General features: G+C 43.2%; 1 long non-coding RNA gene across 2 annotated transcripts in view; it reads left to right on the top strand.

The window, feature by feature from the left end:
• The first annotated feature begins 269 nt into the window (after positions 1-269).
• The window catches only part of Gm28167, a 52306-nt gene continuing 30036 nt past the window's right edge, over positions 270-22539 (top strand). The window contains exons 1-2 of one of the 2 annotated variants that reach the window (XR_379749.2): positions 270-499; positions 1864-1990. This is a non-coding gene — a long non-coding RNA (predicted gene 28167). Of the gene's footprint in view, positions 500-1863; positions 1991-13914; positions 14094-22539 lie in introns of those variants that run through there. The other variant, XR_001779355.1, reaches the window with a different exon arrangement.

Raw genomic sequence — 22539 nt, 5'->3', positions numbered from 1 at the left:
GCTTGGCGTCTCTATTCTTACACAGGTGGGATATACTGGTGTTTGAATTTACTCTAGAATGCATTTTCATAATTTAAAATAGTTGCAGGTAACTGAATATTGAAAACCAGAAGCCTACCCCCTACCTCTTCCTCCCCTTCCATTCTTGAAAATCATTTTCTGTTGTGGGTGGGCCTGGTGCTGTTCTTGTGAACCAGTTCTCTAATGAATGAAGGAGCCAATCACTGGGCGAGTAGGAGGGACTTCCGTGTTGGACGGAGGAAGACGGAAGCAGGAGAGAATTAGGGTTTTTTTTGGGCAAGGATAACGGGAGGACAAGATGTAATTACCAGAGGAGTTAGACTTAATAAGGCTTACAAAATTAGGATTTCAGTTGTTGTGCTCAGCGATTGAGTTACTGTTGCTTCTGAACTAAGTTCGTGTTGTGTTTCCCTTAACGTGGCGGCTCGTCTGGGTTCAAGAGAGAAAGGGATGGCGGCAAAGCTTGGATTTGCTTGAGGTGAACCACAAAGGTTGTGGTGGTTTTGAAGCATGGGGCTGGCCGGGTAACGAGCCGCCAGTGGGAACTTAGCGAGCTGGATGGAGACATTTGAGGAGCTCCGGGCCAGAGAGTCTCCATGAGATAAAAACAGGTCGGCCATTGCCCACCAGTACATGGGCAGGCCACCAGGGCAGAGGCATAAGCGCGGGAACCTGCTGGTTTTTTAAAAAATATTTCTTCCCTTTCCCCCATGTCTCTGCCCCTCACCTTCCCAAAGTGGTGACATCATCATAGTGTCCAAACTATAATGACTATGTAGACACTATTCTCAGCTGAGCAGGGAAGGGAACCAGGGTGGCCTTTTGTTCTTCTGACGTAGTGACTGCATCTGCTTCCATTCCCTTACGGCCTCTGTCTATCAGCTCCCCAGCCCTTTCGTGTGCTCTAGCACACAAGGGGCTGCTGACTGATTTTCTTTTCCAGTGTCCCTCTCCCTTTCCTCCTCGATGTGCGTTTTTGTTTTATTTTGTGTTGTGACGTGAAACCAGGGCTGGTTGGAAGCTCCTGGGGATCTTGATGCACTGGGCTAAGGCTCATTCACTATTTGTCTCACAGTCCCATGATCAGAGGGTCAAACAGCCCTATGAGGCAGCCATTCAGTCCTTGGGAGGTGTCACTTTCCTGAAGAGACTATCTTTCTATATTCTACGAGAACACCTGCATTGCTGACTGCCTCGGAGAGAGGCCAGGGAAGGGCCTGGGTTTCCCAGTCAGTCTATAGACCTCTGCTATTCTACTGTTTGCAGCTACTCTCCAGTCTCAGAGCACAAGCCTCCATCCCTGTCTTCCTCAGAGAGTGAATCTTCTGTTTCCTGTAGGGGTAGGGGGGCAGAATGGCTGCCTGGCTATCCAGGATGGGTTTGGTGTCGCCTGGAAGACTTAACCCTGGAGATCTCCAGTCTTTCTCTGGTTGTGTTGTGACATGAAACTAAGGCTGATGCCCTGTGGGCATCACCATCGGGCTCACTCACAATTCTCACTTTCATCATCAGAGGGTCAACCAGCTGCATTTCTCAACTCAGCTTCCAAATCACCTGATACCTTAGGGCCTTCGTCTCCTCACTGCCCTTAGCTGGATGAGGTGGTTGCTTCCCATCTGCGTAACTCCTCTGCAGGCACATCTACCTCCGTCCTTCCAAAACAACAGGCACCCATCCACCTCCATTCTCCCCTAGCTGTTGACACTGTTTTTCTACCCTCCCCCAACCTTCCTGCTCTTGGTTGGTAGATCTTTTTATTCTGTTTCTTTCATTTTATATGGAGACGAGGAGAGACTCAACGTGTGTGTTTATCTTAGCAGAGCATGGCTTCTTTCCTCCTAGGTTGCTGCAGTTTGACTGCCTCCGGGATGATGGATGAAGAAGACCCTGAGGTCGGGAACCTGGGTAGTCAGCTTAAGGAACTCTTCCAGACCTCTGAGAGAAGATCTGAAGCAAGTCAGGCACACTGGTACCTCACCCTCTTATGGTGCTTCAGAGTGTAGGTCTAAGGCTAGAATCACCTGGCAGAAATCCCATTCTGATGGATCAGCTGAAGAGCTTGGCCGAGTCGGGGCCATTTCCTGATGTATCTGTCTGCTCACTGGTGTGATTTCTCCAAGGCTCAGCCAAGAGATGCTATTAAAACCCAAATCCTGACATTGGTGATCTTTATATTATCACAAGTGATTCAAAGCTTCATATGAAAAAAAAATACGCATGATTCCAGCAAATTTTCAGGCCAAGGACACTCTGAATGGCCCCCTTCCCTGCCAACTCTGTTGGGAAAGTGAGTGGGGCAGGGAAGGAGTTGGTTGGCAGGAAGAAAGCAAGAGACTCTGGATGCTCCTAGCAGCAGCCATCCACACTGGCATCTTGACTTCATCAGCCCCCATTGCAGCATAAATTATCTCAGGTTCAGCTTGTCAGTTTGGATAATCTTGGCCCCAGAATGGATTCAGGGGGTCTTAAGTGATCTGGTTTGCTCTTCACAGAGTCTGAGTTTGAAGATAATTGCCAGAGCTCTTTTGGCTGTGTAAACTTATCAATTGCTTTTTGAAATGTCGGCACTAAAATAATCGTTCCCGTGAGCAAAACCCATTACAAACCTTAAATTCAGGAGCATAAACACATTTTAGTGCTTGGGGGACAAGAGCGTGAGATTTCATCACCACCACGTCTGAGAGCTTGGACGAACCTGGTGATATGTTAGGAGCCTTCCTGGAGAGCTGAGCCTCTTGCCCAAGCTGGGCGTTGACAGTGTGGCTTCAGCTGGGTATCATACTTTAGGAGGCTTTGGGCTGATGCCCTATGGTTATCTCCCATGTGTCCCACCCCGTGAAGTCCACTGGGCAGAGATGCAGTGGTCCCATGTGCTAGCTTGAGGCTGGCCCACTCCCATCTCCTGCCTAGTGTTCATCCACGTCCAGTCCATTCTTGTGTTACTTTGCCTCATCCTCTTTGGAAGGGACTTTCTTGGGCAGCAGCCGTGCAGGCTGAGACGATCAGTGTGGTAGCAGATGGCACTGGGTGGTGGCTGAAAACATTGGAGCCTTGGTTTCTGCTGTTTACTTCAAACCACTCGTCTGCTCCAGGGCTGAGTCCCGGACACCCCTCAGAAAATTTTGCTTATTTGTTTTTATTTTGATTTTTAAACTTTACTATAAAAAATTGCAAAGAAAAACACACAATGAAATTAACCAGCTCCAAAGACTATAACTCTGAGCTTTTGTACAGTTGGAGTAGCCATTCAGAGCAGAAGCTTCATGTCGGATTTTATACTTTTATTATCGAATACATTTTATGTACTTATCCATCATCAGAAACAAAAAGTCCATGAGAGTTAGAACTAGAAAAACAATTAGCTTTATATCATATTTCATAGCTCCTATTCATTGCTTATATTTTATTTTCTTATCCCCTAATCTTTAGCCTTTTTTGTTTTTTTTCTATGTGTTAAACTGTACCCACATGTGTAATATATTATATTACACACACACACACACACACACACACACACACCAGATTCCACATTCCACTTATGAGGGTGAACATGTATTTGCTTTTCTTTCTAAGATTATGTGATCTCACTTAATATTATAAATTCTAAACCAGGAAAATTTCATTTTTCAGGAAATTTTATGATTTATTTTTTCTTCAGATCTGGATAGTATTCATATATATGCTTATATAAAATATATTTATATAATATATAAATATATATATATATATATATATATATATATATATATATACCAATTTTTTGGGAAAAAATTTCAGAAAGCTGTTAACACTTATTCTTTAGTCCCTGGGATTTGTTTTAAAAATAAGCTTTATAACTGTAATTATTTTACAAGTAGAAAATCATGTATACTATTTATAAAAATACAACTCATTGTCTCAAGGCAGGAGAAACTAGATCTCTGACTAAAATTTGGTTCATTGAATCTCAGGCTTAGAATACATGTATTACAAATTTTTGAAATCAACTTACCTCATTCTTAAGTTCTGTCCTTTGGCCTTGTTCCTCCTCCTTGTGGGCAATGAACAGTTCCTCCCATTTTTTCCCATTTAGTTTTGAGACCGTGTTTTCCATGCAGCTAAGCTGTCCTTTGTATTGAGATCATGGACACTCACCACCATACTTAGCCTGCAGTGGGTAAAGTCTTATATCCACTAAGAATAATTCAGTTTATTCAGTGTGAGGACAGTCCATAGCATTTTCTCTCATGATTTTCTTTGAAAGGAGAGGATGTGTTTGCCGTGTTCTCTGTTCCTCCATCCCCAACCTGCCTAGGAGAAGCTGACACAGACCCCATGACATGTCTTTTACGCTAAGCAAATGGCTAATTTACCCTTTACGGCAATTCTCCATCTTTCTTCCAAAATACTCTAGAAAGATATTCCAGCCTCCAAAAGGACATTCCTGCAATGAGCCTGCTTGTTGGCTCCGCTCTGAGCTAGAACAGTGAGGAGGTCATAGCAATAGGAATGGGGATTGACAAGCAGGGCCATCTGGGTCACAAGTGCCATGACTGAAAGTCAGTGTGATAGGAACACTCACAAGCTTCTAAGCAGGGAATGCTGGGCCCTCATTTGTCTTGTGGCTCACCATGGGTGCTTTGCTGAGAAATGAGGCAGGAAACCACCCACTTGCCTGCTGGACATATTCCCTTGACTACCCCTCAGGTGTCTAAGTGTCATCAAATTTCAAGAGGGTTGCTTTCTGAACCCCTGTTCTGCATGGGGGCCGGGGGAGGGGGTTGCTGTCACTTGAGTTCCCTAGGATGAACCCTGGATTCCTTTTTTTCCACTCATCCCTAAGTTTGGCCATCAGGATGGCACTGACTCTCCTTCCTGGCCACCACTCTGGTCCATTACCTGGCCACCACTCTATTCCATTATTCTGTTCTCTTGGTGATTGCCTTGCTCTCTCTTTATTCATAGGACAGTGTCAGAAGTCACGGATCTCATTTTTCTATTTCCCACCCCAGACCTCCTACCACCCCAATCTCTTCTCCATTGTATTTCCCTGAACCATCTTTGTATACTCACAATAGCTGAGCTTTCCGGACTCACACTAGATCAAGCTCCACCCACGGGATGATGAAGCCCGATTTGTATAATGTCACATCTTCCCCTATGAGTGACAGACCATTTACAGCAAGTTTTATGGCCAGAAGATGTTATCATAACCAGCTGAAGCAGTCTTCCCAAAGGTCTCTCCAGTGGCCATCTGGTCAGCCCCACGTCCCCTCTCCTCCCTCCCTGCTGACTCAGACATTGCTGTGAAGACACACCATGGCCAAGGCAACTATTATGAAAGAAAGCGTTTGACTGGGGCTGGCTTACACTTTCAGAGGTGAAGTTAGTGCACTGCTATCATGGCAGGGAGCATGGTGGCAGGCAGACATCATGCTGGAGAAGTAGCTGAGTTCTAACTCTGGATCTGTAGGCAGCAGGAAGAGAGATACTGGGCCTGACTTGGGCTTTTGATACCTCAAAGACCACCCTTAGTAACATACTTCCTCCTAGAAGACCACACCTCCTAATCCTTCTCAAGCTGTGCCACTCCTGATGACTAAGCATTCAAATACATGAGCCTATGGGGGCCATTCTTATTCAGATCACCACATCCACTATAACCTGCTTAGCACATACAACCTAACTTAATAGAAAGAAGACTGTAACATCTGCTCCTTTCTCACCTCCTCAGTCCCTGATCCCAGGGTGATGTTTCTGGGATCTTAGCATATTTCCCTATTTTAAAAGCATTTCTCGGGCTTGAGAGATGATGGCTCAGCAGTTAAGAGCACTGTCTGCTCTTCCAGAGGACCTGGATTCAATTCCCGGCACCCACATGGCAGCTCACAACTATCTGTAGCTCTAGTTCCAGGGATCCCATACCTGTATACAGACATATATGCAGGCAAAACACCAAATATACAAGAAATATTTAAAAATTAAAAAAATTTCCAGATAAGACATAAAAATTGTTTTTAAAGCAGTTTTCTTCTGTTCTGGAGAAAAGGAACAAAATACAAGTTGGCCATCTGTCTGCCCCATCCTGCCCTTTGCTTTCTTCCTATATATCAGAGCTTAGTAAGGCACTTACATATTCAGGAACAAGCCAGAGCTCTGAGCCTCTGTTTTGTGATACCTTCTCCTTGCCTTGTTCTTTAGAACGCCCCTCAGATGTCCTCTCATGTAGAAAGTCATCACTTGCCAGTTCAGTGAAGGCTTGGTGCATGTGTCCTGTGCACTAGTGAGTTCACAAGCTGTGAGAGGACAGGAGTGGTGTCATTCTCACCTGGGGCCTCTGTTCTGGATGCAAGTCAGGCCATAGAAGATGGAATGATCCAAACGATGACCCAGACAGCAGGTGGCAGCTCACACAGGTGTTCCTGTCTCCAAAAGGGCTTAAAGTGATTTTTGTGCTTTAAAATCTTGAGCTATGTATGTCACCATGGAGAAGAAAACATACTTTATTCCAGTGTAAAATACCTCATCATGCAGAACTGAAAAGCCGAACTGACTAGTTGGTGACGTGAGGAGGGACAGGTAACAGCTGGTCTCATTGAGGCCAGTTCACTTTGCCTGGTCGTGTGTTGGCTGTGAAGGCTTGGATTCATTCCTTTTGATAAGGAAATGGTTTCAAAACATTGGGATCTGTGCCACAATTACATATTATGTTTGTCATTTCTTAGACTGTATAAAAGAAAGCAAAACTAAGAGTCAAGGTCTATCAATGTTGCGGTTGAGGAGGCTTCCCTCCTCTGTTCGTTTTGCCTTAGGGTTAAGATGTATACTCCAAAATGGTGTTGATAAAGAGAATGAGGTGTCAGACATTTTGGGGTATACGATCTTCATTCCTTCTAATTTGCTGCTAAGTATGGACTAAAGCCATTAATAACTGTGGATGTGAACAACTTCTGGCTCCATTAAAGACCTCTCTATCTGGGAGAAGAAATTTTGGGGACAGCGTAATTCTCAGTAGCCTCTTTGCAGATTTCTCATCTCCCCAAATTATTCATGCTTTAGCTGCCTTCTCGCATTCCTTTGCCTTACTCAGGTTCAGCCTCATAATTTGTGAAGCCCTGTGCAAAAATTATTAAGAACTTCTAGATAGTCACAGCAAAGCATTAAGTGAAACATGGGTCCCTTCTGAGTGCTGGGCACTGTGTGTCAGTCAACTCGAGCTGTGTGCCCATGAAACTGGCTCTGCCTTCTTCACTCATATCACACATTCAGTGAAGGAATTCTTCATGCCAGGCTCTGTGCTCAGCCTCGGAGATAAAGATTTCTAGTAATAGTAATGACCAAACATATATTGGTAATGACAGTGAGGACAAAGCTAGCAGACATCATTGGGCACTTACATGCTAGTGACTGCACTATGTGTGTCATATGAATCACCTCTATTATTCTTCAGGCTGTTCTAAAGTGGGGAGACTTGTTTCAGACAGCCTTATCTTATTCAACACTAATAATAACATGTCAATGGAGTTGGTTTTAAGAAACCATGATTGTCTGTCTTCTGAGGTTTTGGCTGATGTTAAGTTAGTATACACTTTTGTTCTTCACAAGAGTATTTCTTCTACTCTGGCTCCCTGAGTTTCTCTACAGACCTCTTTATATTTGTCATCCTCTCCTATCCCCACAAAGTCTCTTCCCAGCATCCTCTGTGAGCCCATACTGTCTCAGCTCATGGCTCCCTCTGTTCCCCTCCCAGATGGTGTGATGACTATTCTTGGTTGTCAACTTGACTGTATCTAGAATGAAGTACAATTCAGAAATAGAGGACACACCTGTGAATTGGATCTTGAGGCTGGAAGACACATACATATCTTTCATCTGGATCTTGAGGCACACCTTTCATCTGGGCCATACCTTCTGCTGGAGGTCTATGTATGGACAATGGAGAAGAAAGAGTTTGTTTGGTCTTTGCCTGCTTGTACTCACTTTGCCAGCACATTCATTGGAGCCTACTTCTTTGGGATTCCAGCATAAAGACCAGCTGAAACACCCAGCCTCAAAGGAATGAGCAACTACTAGATTCTTGGACTTTCCATTCATAGTTGGCTGTTGCTGAGTTAGTTGGACTGCAGTCTGTAAGTGAATAAATTCCATAGACACACACACACACGTGTGTGTGTGTGTGTGTGTGTGTGTGTGTGTGTGTGTGTGTATTCCATAACTTCTGTGGCTCTAGAGAACCCTGACTAATGCAGACAGTAAGTCTTGTTGCAGACTGGTTGACATTCACATGTTGCGGCCACTATCTAGCACCACAGCTTTTCTTAGGCCCACCTTATAAGTGTGGCTTTATTGAGTCAAGCCTGAGAAGAATTGCTATTGTCTCACCCATACTATTCCCTCCATCCCAGGGTTCCTTTTCAAGCCATGCTCAGACATGTCATAAGCATCTCAATCCATCCTTGAGGATAAATGGAACGAGCTGGTGCATGCTCCCAGATCTGTGCTCTGGTCCCCAGGACAGCCTCTTATGCTTTCTCAAACATTTGAAGGATATTTTTCTTGACCAGATCTCTTCACAATTATGGCACAAAACTAAAGTGGAAACTTAAGGGTTCTTTGGAAAGTTGGTTGGATGGTGTTTTGTTGGGGCAAACATGTGAAGGAACGTCTAGCTGAAGTGAACACAGGTGAAAGACTAAGGCACACTCGTGAAGGAAAGTTTAGCAGAAGCAGATACAGGAGAAGGGTTGTTCCACTAAAGCAGGCATGTGAAAGGACATGTGATGAAGGATTCTTCACAATGACATGCATGTGTTGGTCTGCCTTACATTGTGTAGTTGAGCTGCATTTGTCAGGACTCCATAGAGGGACACACACCAAAAAACTTCTGTGGTGTGTTTTGGCTTTTTTTGCTGCTTCCTCGGACTTGGGTTGATTGGCAGAGTGATGTCAGCTGAGATTGTTGAATGTGCTGAGGCAAGGCCCGTAGAGAAAACTGGTGATGTTTGGAGAGAGTATAAAAAGGGCTCAATGGACAGTGATGGAGGGGGCTGAGCTTGGCTTGCTTATAGAGCTGGTTGTGCAATGCTTGTGGGCCTCGGGTCTTTGCTAATCTTCACCTCCCTGAGAGAGGCACAGCTGAGAACTCACTTTTCCTGGTGTTCCGTTTTAGAAGGAGCAAAAAATGTGCAGGCTGCTTGAGTGGCAAGGGTTGTAAATTTGCAATGATACCTTGTCAGCAGGTACTGCTGGAGACACCTAACCAGAGGGAAGAAGAAAACGACTCTCCCCTGAATAGTATGAAACATGGAATTTTCACACTTTGGCAATGTGATGGTTTTCCTGATGTTTTGTTGTTGTTGTTGTTTGTTTTGTTTGGTTTGGTTTGGTTTTTGCTTCTGCCAATTGAAGAAAAAGGAAGAAGAGGAAACCAGACAGAAAATGCTCCCTGAGAAGACAGGTAGAGAGACGACGTCCCCAGCAATTTTAACACACAGTTCAGGAGGGCTTCGAATACAGATTCATTTGCATACTTGGGGATGTTTCCTTAGCTTTGATGGGACTTGCCCTTAAGATGAAAAACAGGGTGATTTAGAAAGGGGCCGTGATAATTCAGTTTGTCTATATAGCAATGTTTTGACCAACAAGAGACTGCATATACCACAGTGGTCCCATGTAATTGTAAAGGAGGTGGAAAAAAACCCCTATGACTTAGTGATACTATAGCCTTTATGATGATGTTTCTCCTGTGTTGTGGTACTGGTGTAAACACAATGTTACACTGTCGATCATAAAAGCATAGTGCAGACATATATGTGGAACATAATACAATAATGTTACCAGTTTACATATTCCACTTCACTGCACTTGTGTGTACAATTATTAGTATAATTGTATTTTTAAAAATGTTAGGGAAAAAATGTCCTTGAGCATGTCTTCCTGGAGACATTCTTGAAGAAGGTAGAATAGTAGAACTGAACCCTTGCTGTATGTTTGGACACTGAAGACTTTCCAGAGGCGCAGGACATAGAGATGCGGGGCAACAGTGTTGATGACCTTGGCGCTCTAATTAGCTTAGCCTAAGCTAATTTTGTGTACTTGATATTCTAACAAAATGCTTAAAAGTAAAATAAAGAGAATTTTAGAAATCTGGGCTTGGATTGCCCTCCTGTCTTTGTTGGGCATACCTGGTGCTGGTGAGGGGGAATTTTTTTTTTTTCTTTTCAACTTTGCATAAGCCAGGGTCTCCTGGGAAAAAGGCGCTTTAATTGAGGAAATGTCTCCATCAGATTAACCTGTAGGCGAGTCTGCGAGGTATTTTCTTGATTAATGATTAATGTTGGAGACACTGTTTCACTCATACAATTATTCAAAATCTTGCATAAAATAATTTTCAGGCTCTGTGTTTAAGGTACAGGGCAAATAAATGAGTATCTTGTTTAGATGTGAGCCTCACTCCTGCAAGCCCAGTATTTATATGTAAGTATTCCAAATTCTGAAAAAAAAAATCAATCAAAATCTGAAACCCTTCAGTATTTCAAGCATTTTGGATAATACCCAACTTATGTCATTCAGTCAAAGGGAAGAACTTAAGAAACCTCATGAAAGCACCAGGGGCCAGCTGGCTATCGTGCCTTTCATAAGTAAATTAACTTTAACTAAGCGCTGGAGTGATGCTCAGGCTGAGTGAGTGACAAGTCTGAGAGGGGCACAGGGCAGAAGGACCACAGATTCTCTGAGAAGTGTGGTGCTTACACATAAGCCCAAGATTGGGGGCATGTTTGTCCTGATTTCACCTCAGGGCTTAGGAATACAGTGAAGTTGCTGGCTGTCTCCATCAGGTCAGTTTGACTCCGTGAAGCTCTATTGTGGTGGCTAATGTCTTTCCATTCTATTACCTGGACACGGCAGTACTCATTCTCTGTGTGTATCTGTGTAAGTGAGTTTTCTTTGTGGTTCCAGGGTTTGTCTCTTCCTTTGCAGATTCAGACCTGAGAGTTGGGCTCAGGAGCCTCTCCTTGAGCGTATTGGCCACATTGCTTGCTCCCGGCTCTATCAATTCTAATGCCTATGGCAGATTGCTGTCTGATAACGATGGTGCTCCGAGTGTGGGTGCTCTGTGGGGAAACAGGAGGACCTGGATCGGAGGAAGAATAGTGGCAAACAGGACTCTGGAGGGATAGTTTCTCAGGGAGAGAGACTGGGTCTGGCATGTTCTTTTGAAACCCCAAAGCCCACCCCGCATTGACACACTTCCTCCAACAAGGCCACACCTCCTAATCCTCTTAAACAAACAGTTCCACTTCCAGGTGACTAAGGATTCATAGATGAGCCCCTGCCTGTGGAGGCCATTCTTATTCAAACCACCACGCTGTTTAAAAACACAGTGGTGGGTATTTCACAGACGATGTGCTTCACCAACAGTGTTCTTAAGAAATCTCAGTTATTTCTTTCATGCTTCCCCAAATCCTTACGTTCTCTGAGTATTGGTCAACTCTAAAGCCCCTCATCTATTTTAAAAAGTGATTTTTTTTTTTGAGTTTTTTGAGACAGGGTTTCTCTGTGTATCCCTGGCTGTCCTGGAACTTACTCTGTAGACCAGGCTGGCCTCAAACTCAGAAATCCACCTGCCTCTGCCTCCCAAGTGCTGGGATTAAAGGTATGTACCACCACTGCCTGGCTTAAAAAGTAATTTTTTATTCTTTGAATGGTTCATATATTTCTGCAATGTATACTGATGATATCTATCCACTACTCCCCCAACTCTACCTAATGTCTTCATTGAGTCTCCCCAACTTTATTGCTTTTAAATGTAAAAAGATTGTTACTAGCTCGCTGAGTCTAGTCAGTACTGTTCATATGCACATGGAGCATACAGTGGGACATGAGCATCCTACCAAGGAGTGCCTTCCGTCCCTCATCAGTCATTGACTGCCAGTAGCTCCTCCTACAGGGGTGGGGCCCCAGGGACCTTGCACATCCATGCTGGACTTTTGCCTGGCTTGATTATTGAGCAGGCCTTGTGCAGGTAAGCACGGGTGCTGTTCCTTCAGGCCTTCCTTTTCAGTTCCTGCCTCCAGGTTTTAGCTCCATGTTAGCTCCTGCTCTGACTTCCTTCAGTGATGGGTTGTGTTAACTGGAGTTGTAAGACGATATAAACCCTTTCCTTTCCAAGTTGCTTTGGGTCATGGTCTTTATGGCAGTGATACAAACTTAGTTAAGACGAAATTGGTATCATGTCTCGGATTTTGCTGTGGCAGACTTGACCATGTGTGCTGGGGAGGATTGTGGCGGTATTTGAAGTTTGGGGTGGGAAAGCTGCTGTGGACTCAGAGTTTAGTGGGCTGTTTTGTGGAATCTTGGAAGGTAAGAATGCTGAGAGCCATGCAGACTATTGAGGTCTGGCTTGTGAAGTCTCGGAGGTGAGTAAAGACTCTATTAGGGTTGTTTGAGTGATGTTTCGAATTAAGAATCTGTGGTCTGGTTAGCCGGGGCTGAAGAATCAATTGTGATTAAAAAGAGGCCAGCACCACGGAAGTGAAACCTTTGCTTGACTGGGACAATTGATACTAGTTATCTGGAGCTGAGAAATTACTGGCGATTAAGAAGAGAGGAGTGTCAGGTGAAATCTCCTGGGGGTATTTGCTCAAGGTCAGCACACAGAAGCTGTGGTTCAGAGGGAGCCAAGGCTGCAACTCATGCTGGCAGATGAATTTGTTAATATGTAGGAATTACCCAGGTGGTACTGGGTTTGAAGGCATGAAGGGATCATGAAGAGCAGATGTGGCTTAGCACTGTGTGGCAGGACAGGAGTCTGGGGAGATGCCTAGAGAGGCTATGGGTGAAGGTGCAGCCTCAGTTGTAGAGAAAACTTCAGAATACTGGAGATACTGGTACCACGGGATGACTACCAGGAACAGCCGCTGTGGAGTGGCCAGCCTGAGCCTTTAAGACAACTGACATGTGCTGTAAACCACAGACCTGGAGAAATAGAGTTCTTTGGAGCCCAGAAGATCGTGAGTCCCACACGTCAGACAAACTATTTACATTGTTGGAATTTGGTTTTGCTTTGATTTGATGTGACTATGCCCTGTTTCTTCCTTACTGGAGTAAGAAAAATCACATAACTTATTTTTGATTTTATAGGAACTGCTAGTTATCCATATTTCAGAGAGAGAGGAAGAGAGAGAGACAGAGAGAGACTTGAACATTTGAAGAAACTTTAGATATTTTAAAGAGATTGAACTTGTTAAGTGTTTCAATTTTTAAGGACTTATAAAGTTATTTATGTTTTATGTAGTCATATGAATATCAGTATGAGGTATTGGGGAAAAAAGGAGGGAAAGATTATGGTTTAATGGTAATGTGTTTGCCTTAAGTTGACAAGAAGTCAACTGTTCTTTTGTTTGTCAACTTGACACAGACTCAGAGCTATTTGGTTAAAGGAGCCTTAATTGAGAAAATGCCATTAGTTTTTTTTTCCCATACCTTTTCTTGATTAATGATTGTTATGAGAGGGCAAGTTAATTGGGGATGGCCCTGGATTGGACAGGAAAGCAATGGCTTCTGCTTTAGTTCTGGCTGGCCTTGAACTCAGAGATCTGCCTGCCTCTGCCTCCTAAGTGCTGAGACTTAAGTCATATGCCACCTTTGCCCAGTTTTCTGGTTTAGTTCTTATCTCCAGGTTCTGACCATAAATTTCTTGCCTGACTTCCTAAAAATGATTATAGGCTTAGATTTTTCAAAACCTACTTTAATAAGGTTCTCAAATGCTTTGACCCCACTTCTAGCCCATCATCCAAAGATGGAGGAGAAAAGGTGGTAAATAGGATAAGGGGATGTGGACTTGTTTAGAAGTAGTACTTTGGGGTGATTCCAATTTCCATTTGTCAGGATAGCAGCAGTCCAGTCCAAAAGTGTCACCAAACAAAAATCAGCAACAGCGGCATGCTCCAGCAGAAACCACCAGGCCTCCACTGAATCGGCACAGGTCAGTGGAGCGACCAGGACAAGTTGGTTTTCTCTGTTGTCCCTCTCTCAACAAAATGAAGATCAGCGAAGAAGCAAGATCAACACAGAGTTGCAAACCTAGCTATGTAAGTACCCCATCACTATCCTTTGAGTTCTCCATCTACTTTCTTCAAACATCAGGTATCCTCTCACAGATCTTGCCTCAGCAAAACATCACTTGAGTCTGTATCACATGACACAATCAGAAATTTCCACTTCAAATGATACACTCTGATTTCGAAGTAATCCAAATCAATCCTCTTCTCCCCAAGTTGCTTTTGGCCATGGAAACAATAGAAACGTAACCAAGACAGCAAGCAACCGGTATGTCACATCCAGAAGCCAGCATCTCATAGCTTTCCTCTACGCTTTCCGGCTTTTACATTTTTTTTTTTCTGCTCTCTTTTCCTAGAAGTTTCCTGAGTCTTGAGTGGTGGGATGCTGTTGTAGATGTCCCGTCCATAGCTTAGTGCTGAGAATTTTTTATAATCACAACCTTGCCCATTATGAGTTGTTAGAGTAGAACTACACTTTCATGTTCCAAAATATATCGAAGTCTCCCAATGCTGATGAAACCAGTCATGGTGCACTCAGAGGCTTAAAACAACACACATTTGTTCTCCTACTGTTCTGGATGTCCGGCCCTAAAATCAAATTACTGGCAGGACTCTATCACCTCTGAGGCTTCAGGGGAGAGTGTTTCCAGTGTATAGAACCAATGTACAGAGGGAACCTTGAGTTGGCTGAACTTTCCCTTCAAGAGGTTGACTCTTAACCCAGACATTACTGGTGTCTTGAACGGACAGGTCTGCTCTCCCCCATGAGTAGAAGTGGGGACTCAGAAGTTAAGTTAAAATGTAAACATATGATACTATTATATGACAGATTTTTCTCTTTGTAGCTTAGAGAATTCTGCTTCATTCACACTGCCAATTGTCCTGCCCAATTGTTCTGCTTGGTGCAAACAGTAATTCCTGCAGTTGTTGGCAAGTGCCTCTTTCATGTGAGTTTTTGTCAACAATAACTACTATTGTTTTATTTTTTTGGCAACTTGAAAACTATACCTGCTTGTTTCTATAAATAATATTTATACATTTAAGAGAAGACTAATTATTCTTTCCATAGACATTTGAAATATTTTTCAGTATGATAAACATTTCCTAGTTTTTCTTCTGTTTTTAGAAACGTTCATGTCTTTATTTTCAGAGATGATTTTTTAAAATTCTGTTCCTTTCTTCTTCTTTGGCAATTAGATTGCAGCATAGAAAATGAGGTGGAGGACACTACCTTCCCAAAACTCCTTGTGGGAAGGGGCAGCCATATGGTCGCCTTTTACACTGTGGTTGTAGGCAGCAATGGTGGATGGAGCTTCCAATCCTGGTTCATGAGGTCTCTCAGGGAATGGCAGCCACAGTAACGTGTGTGTGTTTGTGTGTGTGTGTGTGTGTGTGTGTGTGTGTGTGTGTGTGTGTGTACTTTCTTGTCAGCAGAGGAGAAGGCTACGTGTCTTGTGACAAAATTTACTAGTTTAGAAAACACCAAACTTTTTCTTTATTCTTAATCAAATTCATGCCCCTTCTGAAATTCCTGGCAGAGTCCTTGCTTTGTTGAATTCTGTAGCCCACGGCACAAGGCAAGCCCTCAAGAAATACAAACTGAGGTAGTGAGTGGGCGACCTGCATGTTCACCTTCTCTTAATGCATTTCTCATAGACAGGGAAATGAGACCCCATATGTGAGTTACAGATCAACACTAGAGTCACCTTGCAGATGTGGTTTCACTTAAGAAAATGTAACCCATTTTCTCACCCGTAAATCAGAGGCCAGCTGGGCTTGATTTCACAGTCTCCTGATCTGTCAGGTGACGAGGAAGAAAGTGGCCCTGGATGATTGTTTATCATGGCGTGACCATTACCACTTCAAACTGAGTTCCTGTGAAACTTCAGGCCTCCTGCCTGGAGAAGAGCAATTTTTTTTTTATCCCACACTAGAACTTAAATGGTCCCAGTGAGAGTCGGAGAGCTTAGCAAATCCTCTGCTTTGTCACAGTGAAGACCTTTGCCTAATGCAAGGTCTTATCCTACAGATTGCTTGGGGCCAGAAGATAGCCTGGTTAATCTGAGCTTCTCCCACTTCCCTACAGTGTTCACTGAACTGGGTTTTTTTGTCTGTGAATAAAATGGTCCAGATCTGGGTTGGTTGCTATGGTAACTGTATCAGGAGCCTTGTGCTCTATCTTCCTCTGCTGACAGCTCCTGTGCAATGAAGCCCCTGTGGGGCGTGGGTGCCTCTCTTCATAACCTCATGGAATCACCTTCTCAAGAAGACAAAGTTCACTATGAAAAGTCAGGCCAGCTCTTAAGAGAAAGAAGTTCCTGGTCGCCCTTTGTGGCATGTGGCTCTGTGGTCACATGTGGCCCATTTAGATCAGGATATCATGAGTTAGTTTGCCAACCAAAATTTTTGGGTCCCAAATCCTTGGGTCCACGGGATAGTAGACTTTGATTTCTCACCCCCTATAGCTAGTAACAGACATGGCCTTCTAGAATTTGAGATTTACTTATACTAATAAGTAATTAATTATACCTTGGATTTATAAGCCCAACCACATATAGGTAAAGTTCTGCCTCTTGGGCATTAGGATATTTTCTGACAGCTGTCTTCAGGTAGGACAGGAGGTCATATTAAAGACACTATAGAAGGTCCTCTGGGCTCTTGGCTCTGCATTCTTGTACAAGTAGAGGGCTTTATTCACAATGCTGATCTGAGGAAGGGGAACTGGTGTGGTTGATCTATGTTAAAACTCCTCTCTTGAATAGCAGCAATATTTTATTTTATATGTCTGTCTATCTATAGAGTACTTCTTAAATAGTAGCTGTTTGTCATGTTATCTCAAATTCTTTCTTTCTTTTTCTGCTTGATATCTCAAAACCTGTTTAGCCTAAACCAAACTTAATCACATGCAGTCTGTACTACTTCAGTAACAACCCAACTGGTCTGTCTGTAGTCACTGCTGCTTCTCCAGAAGTCCTTAAGTGCCCATGTTGCCATGGGGTGGGGGATGAACACCCCGTGGGTGATGATCTTAGATAAGGATGTATCATCAGGCCCCACTCCTTTTCAGTTTGTGTTGTACATTTTCCTCCATGCTCTCTGTGCTTCAGTTTCTCAGGCCTTATTTTGGCTACTTCCTGCAATGGGATCCCTTCTTGTATAGCCCTTTGCATAGGCCACCCCTCTGACTGATGTTTGCTTCTCTTCATTCAATTTCTTCTTAGGCATCACCTAGACTTAGTTTAAGTATTACTTTCCCAGGAATGCCTTTTTCTAATTTCTCATAGGCCAGCTCTTCTGTGATAGGCTTGCATGACTTAGGTAATTTTCATCTTTGCCAATAATTAAACATGGATGGTATTATTTTCTCGATGTCTATCTTCCTTGCTAGACTGTGAAATCCAGAAGAGCAGGTCATCTAAGCTAACGGAGGTCATACATTTTACTCTAAGAAAAGCCCTGCATGTGAACCTGTCCCCAGCCTGATTCTTACCTCAATATGTAAAATACGTTGTTTATTTTTCTGTATCTTCAGTGGGAGCAGGTATCTCCTTTCTGAGTTTCCACAGTGCTCTGTGGGGACACAATGAGCTTTTCCTGTTCTGCTGTTCAGCAGGTTTCTTTTTATATGTCCATATCTCTACAGCTCAGGTCCTGGTACACAGCACTTGCTTTAGTTTTGGTGACTCGTTATTGAAATTTCTCATTAAAAGCAAGTGGATGGTTGTTTGTGCATCCCATCTGAGCTGAGTTTTCAGTCAGCTGGTTTGGGTAGAGGCCCAAGTGTTAGAGATTTTTCAAATCTCATGGATGGTTGGAATGGCCAAGTTTGTGAATCTCTAGGGTAGAGACTCAGTGGCAGTTATTGAAGATAACCAACTGGAGTTGGAATTATCTTTCTTATGAAATGAGAGCAGGTTTGGTTTGAGAAGAGCTGGCCCTGTTACTGGGATATTCTTGTTCTGTCTCCACCTCAGGGAAACTTGTATAGTCTAGGGATCGGGACAGGCTTTCTGGGTCTGTGGGAGTTTTAGAGAAAAAGCTAGGAGATGTCACAGTTATTTATGGAGACCTTTTCCCTAGCACAAGGACAAGCAGTCAGCCATTGATCTGCTTTTTACTGCCAAGTGTAGTAACGGGAACATTTTCCTTCCTGATTCTGCATGCTACACAGAGGGCCAAATCAATTAAATTTTTCTTGAGTTTTGCAGATGGTACATTGACTTGCATCCGCTTATTAATTTGTTTATTTCCTCAATAAGTGCTGACTGAATGTGGATATAACAGGATGCCAGTTCCTGGGGAGGTCATATGAGGAAAATGCTATACAGGCATGCTGAAGAGCTTAACAATCTGAGTAGACAGTATATACATCCCAAACTTGAGCGCCTGAACAGTTTGTGATTAAGAAGGCTGGCATTTGAGCCAGACAACACGGTGAATTATAATTAGTGTGCACTCTGGAAAAGTTGCTTTCCCTATGAGCTCCTCGGCGTCCTGATATGAACATGTCTCTTCTATGAATGGTAATAAACAACACCAGAGGGTTGCTGTGAGCATTCAGTGAGGCTGTTCCTGTACGGCATTAGTACAGAGCCTGGCATCTAACAAAAATTCAAATATGTATTAGTTGCTATTGTAGAAAAGATTGCAGCACAGGTTAGTGAGCAAGCAGGGCTGGGATGGAGGATTGCAGAGTAGTGTAGAGCCATGGAGACTGATGTGGTCACAGTTCACTGGGAAAGGAGAAGCTAATCTTGAGAAGGAAGGAGGGTGCTCTGGGTATGAGGGTGGAGCCGAGGATGGGAACTCCAGGTAGGGGTAGATAGACTTGCTATTTGAAATGTGGAAAGGCAGTCCATTACTAGCCTGCACCCTCACCTCCACACCCCAGGCTGCAAGGCAGGCTGATATATTAATTGGTTATGTCCAGCCGTCCCCCTCTAGGCCTGTGTTCAGCAAGTGTGGTGATTTATCGTTATGGACCAAATGTTCCCAAATGCCAGTTGCAGTGCTGGGAAGTCTAAATTTAGCATATGAGTCCTGGGTATTTAGAACTTAAAGGAAAATTTCTAGATTCTGAGATCAGGTTAAGACCATTTTGGCCCTTTCACTGCAGTTAACATTTTCCTTGAGAAATTCCAACCTTTAACAGCCTCTATTTGACAACTTGCTGGCCAATATTTATGTTCCGCTCCATTAACATCATGAGGGCTGCCTCTCCATTTTAAAAGATATGCATTTGGCTGGAAGAAATCATTGCTGTTTGAACATTTCACATTCTCATGCACACACACACACACACACACACACACACACACACACACACACACACCTCTCATGGGGAGATACCATGGCATGCCTCTAAGTGTGTAAGCATGTGTACTTGGTCCCTGGGAGAGCAGGTGACATGATGTCTGTACTAGATGTGACTAATCTGACTTTTTTTTTCAAGTCTTTGTTTCTTCCAATTTAGCTCTAAGTCTCCCGTAGAGCTTTAAGTTTCTGTTGCCTGTTTCAGAGTCAATCACTTGAAATGCACTTTGTTACAATATTCCCTAGTTAAGAGTCATGTGGATTTGAGAGTTAGGGCTGAGAGTTATTGTTTTAACCTCGAAGATACGGACATGGATCTTGCAAATCATATAGGAAGAGAAAATAATAAAAATGTCCTTTTAACCCCAGGTCCATGGGTTATTGAGTTAAAAAAACAGTCCAGTGTGGTGAGCTACCCAAATAGAAATCCAACCCTGTTTGGCAAGTTTAGGGGCACTTGAGAAAGGGTGAGTTTTATTTATTTAAGAAGTGATAGGAGCTACGGAAGCTTCCTCCAGAAAAATGCACGCAAGCGCACTATGCCAGTTCTCTGCATAGCATTTATTCTGCTGTACTGAAACACACTGTTCATAAACCCGCAGTGTCTGATCACTCAGAGATCCATGGTCACCTTAACCTTATTTTTGAGTGCAAAAGTTAATATCACACCCTAAAAATCTTGTTATACACATCAGCACACAAATATGAAAGTAAACTTAATTCAGTTGAAAAGTCACTCACATAGGGAGATTGTTATTTATTGGTTAGAACAAGAGGTTGGAATGGTATTTTTTTTTTTTTGACATGGGGACATCTGTCACATGATGTCAGCCTAGACCTCTCAGTTTGGTGCTAACAAGGATTGACTCTTCTTTGAGTAGTACTTGCTAGGCAAAGAAGTTGGTCTGGCAGATGAGAGCATGCATCTCATCTATAATGGGAGCTCTAAGACACGCGGTGTGATTTTGCTTGTGCTTCAGTGAAAGCGACTTTGTTAATGTCTGAAGGGAAGAATCAGCTGTCTATTTCAATCTAACATTTTTCAGGAGAAGGAATCTTCATAGGTTTCTTCGTTTGGATTTACATAACATCTTGTAAAGCCATCTTACTCTGGGCTCTGGCCTCTGGATGGCCTTTGGTCAACTTGCCAAAAGCATATGGCCGTCCGTCTTCATCCATCCACCCTTTCTGCAATGGTAACCTGGTTGAAGTATAATTTTCTTTTTAGTGTAGTCAAAAACGGGACTTGCTGGGTCTTGAGACAAGAGTCACGGCTAAGGAAGATGGCCGGAATGGCCAGCGAAGTCATGCAAGTCATGAATGGACAATATGTCACGTTAGTGTCAGAACACTGTAGCTCGCCACTAAGAGAGGAAAACTCTCTGTGGCTAACCAACGGCCTCAAACTGTGTATGGTGGAGAACCAGGAAATTTTTATGTGTAATTCTCGATAAATCCTATCTACAGGGTTTGATTCCATACCCTAATTCTGTTAAGTTGAAGCAAGCTTGACTTATTTTAAAATCATTGTCCATATCACATGGGTTTCATGGAGAGTTTTTTTCTAACAAAATGGTAAGGCATGAGATGAGGCTTGGTGGACAGCAGTGCGCTTTCTCTGTGTTATGACATCAACATTTTCACTTCCAAATTCTGTAAAAATATATTCCTTATTTCAAAGATCTCTTAACTCCCAGAGGAAGCTCAGCAAGTAGCCATCAGCACAGCAAAAGTAAACACTGTGCTGAGAACTGCTGACAGGTTTGTCCATTGGATGCTGAAGGGTACTCAGATGCTCCTGAGACCATCTTTAGGTGGGAGGAAAGCCACTGGCTCTGACCAGGGGAACACTCACCCAACATTTTTTTTTTCTCTTCTCTCACAACAAATGCCTTTGATCGCTTTAGGACAAATGGCTCCAAGGTATGGCTAACCGAAAGGTTTCTTATGCTTTCCTATGCTGTATGTGTCAGGATGCTCTAAATCCAGGCTGTTTAATTGATGTAGATTTCTCTAGTTTTCATAAAATCCTAGTTTTTAGAATTGAGATATCATCTCATGTAAGTGATTTGGTCTGAGAGGGGGTATTTCACATTAGACATATATCATATATCTGTCGTACCTTTGAGTTTTGTGACCTTAATATCTCCATTAGGAAAAACATTCTCACAAGACAGATGCTGCAATCTTGGTGCCCATTACATCTGGTTCAAAACCAAAGGAAATGATCCTTCTACTTTATCTGATGTTTTCCAGTATAAGGTGCTCTGTGCACTAAAGTCCAGACACAATCATAGTGGCAGCTCGTGTCAGAGAAAAAGCAAAGTCTTCTCATGAAGATGTGCACAGAATGGAAACATTCATTAAAAACAAAATCGGGCAAAATTTTCTATTTTTCAAAGACAGCCTTTAAGCTCTTACCTTCATCAGAGCGCCGTCAGTACTTACAGACACTATTCGCAGGAACCTGAACGACGCCTCTGAAACCCCACAGCTTTGCATTACACAGATTTTCATTTTGTACACACATGCAAATAAGTGATGCAGCTTCTTCAAGTGAGACGCCGTGACAGTAATTAAACCAGAACACCCCTGGCAAACTGCCCAACGAACACATTGTAAAAAAAAAAAAAAATGTGTTCCAGCTGTGGCCACATGGGGGCGCCACCTCAGCTGTCAACCTGGTTTTCCTCTGGTTTCCTTTAGTTTCCGTGGGCCTTTTAAGGCCATCCAAACTTGCACCGAGTGGTTTTTGGAGTCTGTTGTCTTGTTCCTTTAATGCTCGCTTGGTAGAACTTAACAAAGCTTGCAGGCATGCATCAGGCGATGATGGCGTATGGTGATGAAAAACACGGCAGAAAAATCAATACGCTGGGAATGGAAGAGGCGATAAAACACAAAGAAGCCCCAGAAATGGCTGCCATATACTATTAAATGTTAGCACAAGCCCTCTGCAAAATATTAGAGCGAATGCTAAGAAAATAAAAGGCAGCATTAGAACATATCATTGTACAATGCTTGCCAATTTACGTGCCCTTAGAACACATCCTCCATTTTACATATGCACCTAGGAGGATTCTACCTTGAGTGACACGAGACCTTCAAGAACTTACCTCTGGCATAAACCTGACAAGCCACGCTTGTTTACTGTCCCTTCTTTCCC

Source organism: Mus musculus, chromosome 9 (assembly GCF_000001635.26).
Source record: "Mus musculus strain C57BL/6J chromosome 9, GRCm38.p6 C57BL/6J".
NCBI classification, from domain to species: domain Eukaryota; kingdom Metazoa; phylum Chordata; class Mammalia; order Rodentia; family Muridae; genus Mus; species Mus musculus.
This window is presented reverse-complemented; position numbering and strand designations above follow the sequence as displayed.